We start from the raw sequence: 6,000 nt of genomic DNA on the forward strand, positions 1-6,000 counted from the left end.
CATGGACACAGTCAATAGCGAGGTGAAGGTCTGGGGAGGGGGTGGGAGCAAAGTGGAGGGGGTCAATTGGGAGGAAAAAATGGGACACCTGTAATACTTTCACCAATAAAGATAAATTAAAAAATTTAAAAAAAATTTAAAAAGAAGTATATTCCCATGGCTGCCCCCTCACCAAAATGAGACACTTTAAATATGTGTAGTTAATTGTATGTCAACTATGCCTCAATAAAATTATAAAACCAAGAAAGGCACAATGGCAAATAAGGCAGAAGGTAAACATAACAAGAGAACAACTTTACGCCAATAGATTTGGAAACTTGGAAGTGTACAAATCCTAGAAAAATGTAATTTATCAAGACTTATTCAAAAGAAACAGAAAGTCTGATTAATCATAGCATTATAAAAGAAATTAAAACAAATACTTTACAATCCAGTAATCCTGTTCAAAGGGTAATACGCAAGAGACATATATGAGAATGCCCAGGGCAGCAATGTTTGAGAAATAAAAACTTGAAACATTTAAATAGACATAAAGGAGACTAGATAAATCAGCCATGCTCTATTTACACAAAGACTATACAGCAGTAAAAATGTATAAACTTAACTATACACAACCAAATTTTGGAAACACAATATTAACTAAAAAAGTAAATCCCAGAAAACTAAACATGATACAGTGTTCATCAAGATCAAAAGAAATAGCAGAATTAAACAATATGTTGTTCAGGCGTACATGCAAATGTGATAGAATTATACATTTTAAAAAGCAAGGAAGTCATAATAGGCTAGTAATCACTTCTGAGATGGGGGTGAAGCATGACATGCAATCTGTCAGTAATGATCTAATTCTTGGGTTTACGGACATTGATTATATTATGATGCTTTTCCCCTTCCATATAGTATCTTATATTAACTCTTTGAATATAGCAAATACTACGTATCTTCCTAAAAGAGAAATAAAAGAGAGAAAAATCCTATCCCACACAGAGGAAAGAGCATGTGCAAAGATATTAGAGCAGCAAGTTGCAACGATATCCTGGAGCAAATGGGAAATAGAAGGAAAGCTCCTGAGGCCAGGTGAGGTTGGTAGTGGGGGAGGAGGTTCATGGGCTTCTACAAAGAACCAATACCAGCCCTATTTCTCATAGCTTACGTCTTCTCACCTTGTTTAGAAGATGGTGTTTGCAAACTTGGCCTTGCTTCTCTTAGCAAGTGCTGATTAGTCATGCTACACTGCAGATTTTCAATCAAGTGTAGCCCTCTGAGAGGCCTTTCAGGTTACTCATCATTAATTCAGAATTCATGTATCAATGGAATTTTCCAGTAGTGTCCGAAGAACTGATAGATTTTCAGTTTGCAAACATGATTTAGTATCCCATTTCAATTTGTAATCTTATCTCACTTCACAATTTTAATTGCATATAAAAATAGCACTTTCCCTGGTTCCAGAAAGTAATACATTGTTATGATAGAAAATGTGAAACTACAGATAAGCACTAAGTAGATAATAAAACCCACTGGGATGCTAGCACTCAAAGATACATCCTGTTGAAAAATTGGTGTACAGACACACATATAAACATATTACACAAAATTAGAAAGATTGTGGATATCATTTTAAAGCCTGTCATTTTCCATGTTGTTAATTATTTTTGTTAATAGTGCCATAATTGTCTCTAATTCATTACATAATATTCAGATATAAGGATTGTCAAAATATGTTCTGTAGACCAAACCCAGCCTGCCACCTGTTTTTGTAAATAAAGTTTTATTGGAACACATCCATGCTTATTGGTTTACATATTGTCTACAGTTATCACAGCAGAGGTGAGTAGCTGTGACAGACTGTAACATAAAACTATTTTAGCCTTTTTGCAGAAAAAGTGCCAATCCTTGCTAAAAGACACAATTTAATGGTTATATAATATTCCATTTTATGAATGTATCGTAGATTCATTTCTCCTTAGTATACATGTTGACCATTTCCAATTTTTTCCTGTTCTAATCACCTTGAGTCACAAATCTTTCCTGCCATCCTAAAAAGAAAACCAATGGGTCAAAGTAAATACCCTATGGAAGGCTTTTGAAACATGTGGCCAAATTTTCCTCCAGAAGGTGGCACCAGTTGGCATCCCTGCAGGGTCCACAACAAACCTGGGTGGAATGGCTGCCCCGCCCCACACACATTCTTACCACCCGCCTCTCAGCATTTGCTCTTGGTGGCATTAACGACCTCCTCTTAGTCGTGGTATTAGTGACTGCTTTTCCACCTGCCTTCCTTGACCTCTCTCAGGCCTTTGACACGCTGACCCACTTTCCCGTGGATCCGGTCCCTCTGGGCTCCTGTTTTACCTCTGCCCACTCTGTTGGCTTCCTCCTCTTAGCTATTCTTCTTCCTCCAGTAGCTTCCCGTGGAAATTCCCCCAAAACAGGCCTCCACTCTCCCCGAAGCTCTCTTCTCTCTCAGCATTTGTGTCTGATCCCTTCTCACACCCAGCTTCATGATATCCTGCCCCTGTGTCCACTTGGCATGTTTCACCCGTGTCCTTAGATGCTGGAGTAGCCGCCTCACTCTACTTCTCACAGTTTTACATCTTTCTTAACTTTTTTTTTTTAAATCCTCACTCAAGGATATTTTTTCCATTGCTTTTCAGAGAGAGTGGGAGAGAGAGAGATGTGAGGGAGGCACATTGATGTGAGACACACATCGTTTGGTTGCTTCCCGCACGCACCCCAACTGGGTCTGAGGCTTGAGCCCACAACCGAGGCACATTGCCTTGGCCAGAATCGAACCCGGGACCCTTCAGTCTGCTGAGCCAAACTGGCTAGGGCCTTTAACTTTTTAATATACTCCTATCAGATTTTTTCCTTTTTAAAAGTTGTAATTATATTAATTTCTGTTCATAAATCTGCAATGAATTTACATTGCTTACGGAATAAAGTTAAAATTCCTTTCATTGTTATTTAATACTCTTCAAATTAGCCCTCCAATTTGCCTTTCAGGCTTTAATTTCCTTAATTAGATGGTCTTCCAAACTGTTAGCCTTAAATATATTCTCCAATTATGGATTTTTAAGATCCTTATATATTTTTGGTGAGTTCTATGTGTATAATATGCTCTTGTACCATTTTCCCTAGTGCCCTCTGCCCAACCCATCAAATCATACCCATTCTTCAAGGCCTAGATTTCATGTGGGGTTTTTTTACAAAGAGTTTGCTTCATACCAGCAGCCAGAAAATGCATCTGCCTCCTATGAATTCTCCATAGTAATTACGTGTTTATCTGTACCTGTCATGTGATACCTACTTTCTAAGCAATAATTCTGAAAGTATCTTTTTGCTATGTTTTACATTAAATTATTGCATGCTTTGTGCCTTCTTTTCTTTGAATCCTCACCATGCTGTCCACAAAACAGAGAGATTGTTACCGAATAATTGAACGACTGAACGACTGAATGAATGAATGAACTGCTCGTTAACCTAATAGAGGAAAAAGGGGCTTGAGGTAGTTCAGTACTTTGAGATTCATCTAGAACTGGAATAAAAACCAGAGAAGTATAGATTCGGGCCTTCTAATAGTATTACATAACTTACCAGATCAATGTTACTACCACTTACTCACCTAGAAAGAAGTATTACGAGGCACATACATCAAGATAAAATACTAAGAAACCAAGTCAACCAGGCTCGAATCTGTTTCTTTCTAGTTAGATTTCACAAGGGCAGTCCCTGCCAACCCATTTCACGGAATAGGTGGTGTGTGGTGTGGTACTTCCCAGCCTTGAAGCAGATGGAGAAGCAGTGCTTTAGCTTGAGGACACTTCCCAGATTGGAAGCAGTAAAGACTTCTCATTACTCATTACATTAGACACAGACTAGACGGTGGGTTTTGTTTCATCTGCAGTCTATAGCCTTAAAGATTTGTTTACTCACAAACTTCCACGTGACCGAGGGACAAGAACAGTATGGTATTCATCATTAATATTTTCTATAGAATATAAGTATGTCAAATGACAAGGAAGCATTAGTTATTGTAGGAAGTCAAAAAATTCCCTGGCATAGTATGTTCGTAAACTGGTGTATGTTTTGCCAAACACTAGCTTTGTCTAGATTCTTTTGTAAGATGGGGTGAAAAAAGGACTTACGTTGAAGGCTAATTTTTTCTAAGGTCCTTCACTGTCCAGTGTATAACGCCTTGGGTACGTTATTTCACTTCTCTGGGCTTCTGTTCCTCACCAGGAAAGGGAAGGGGTACAACTAGGTGGTATCTAAGACCCTTTCCATCTCTGAACATCTGAGAATGCAGAGCTACATCTCAAATAGGCATGCTGAAACTGCCACCGAAAAGCCTATGCTGTGTTATGTAACAACCACTAAAAGTTTTTGTGTTAGGAGACCTCCAAGGACATCTCCCTCTTTACCCAAAACTGAACTCGCAATAAGGGGCTTAAACAGAGCATGTGTTCTGAGAAAGGCCTAGATCAGCATCTTGGGAATTAAATCTTCATAGAAGCCACTGAGCTGTAACGGAGTTCTTTAATTTAGGGTGGGTGTGAGGGGAGCTATTTTCTATTTAGAAATAGCTGGGAGTTCTGGTCTTCCACGGTGAAGTAGAGACAATGTCCTGGTCAAGGGCATGAACGAATGCATTTATGAAGCGCTCCCTGTGTCAATGACTCTGTCAGCAAGTCACATGTTTTGCATGGGTTTTTGCTTACTCTTTATTTCTACATTTAGATTAACAACAGTGTAATCTCAGCAACTTTTCTGAAAACTATGATTAAACCATCTCCTCTTTAGTCATTATCAGGCCAGGACAGCACTTTTAAAAAATATCTGTTCTTATTTTGCTTTAACTTATTTTCCTTATAGTTCCAAAAATCCTGGCTGTGCTACAAGGGTCAGCTTTCTACCGTACTTCCTTGATCAAAACTCTTACTGATTAAATTATAATAATGGCATACTAGAGCTTAAAACGATCATAGAAACAATTTAGTTCAATCTCCTCATTTTCCAGTCATTAAAATTGAAGACCATGGAGATTTCATAGTTTGAGGTCACTGCATTAGCCTGGATTTCCTAGAAAACAAAGCCGGAGGCAAGACTTCAATACCAATGCTACACTGGGAGGGAAAATGCAGCTGCTGAGAGTCAGGGAAAGGGGAAGTGAGGGAGGGAAGGATGGAAACAAATGTACAATGATCGTTATTACGCTGACCACTGATTCCCAAGCTCCAAAAGACAAAGTTGGTGGCTCTGCAGATACATGTGCTCAGATTTTCGAGACAGCTCCAAACGTCTGTACCTTGTTTCCAAAGGGTCTGTCTCAGAGAAAAGGAAGAGGGAATGTACCTTCTGGATTTTTCCTGTGCTTCCTATTGCTCTGCTGGCCACTTGGGCATCTTCTGGGAAAGTCAAATCCCAAGCTCCACGGCAGGTTGCCGCATGTTGGTAGAGCCTGAGACTCTGGGCGAGGTGCCTTTTAAGCCTCGTGGGGCAGGAGCCTGAGAACCCAAACGGAGTTGGTTGCTGCTATGTCAGGGAACAGGTGGCTGAGTATTTTGGAGATAGGTAAGCCCAAGAGAAAACTGAAGATGGGTCCAGTTGTGTCACATAGCTTCAGGGTGGCAAAATCAAGACCACAAACCAGTATCTTCACACTAAATTTAATGCTCAGATAATAGCCCAATTTCTCAACCTATCCTTCAAGATTCTCCATAATCTAAATTTACCTATTTAGACAGATTATTGCCAAATAAACAGGTTTATGAGAATTAACATCATCTGTACCTAAACAACTCAACTGTTGGGATTGAGAGTCAAGAACACTTGTGTTGACATGACTGTTCATTCCAGGAAATTCTCACCTAGATAGATAAGAATGTAAACTAATTTAAAAGTCAGTGTTTCCTTTAGAAAACTCTTGCAAACCCATTTGTTCAATAAATAGCTTTCTTATCTGTGCAAACAGCTTGCTTATCAACGTTATCTTCAAGATCC

Source organism: Miniopterus schreibersii, assembly GCF_964146895.1.
Source record: "Miniopterus schreibersii genome assembly, chromosome: 10".
NCBI lineage: Eukaryota > Metazoa > Chordata > Mammalia > Chiroptera > Miniopteridae > Miniopterus > Miniopterus schreibersii.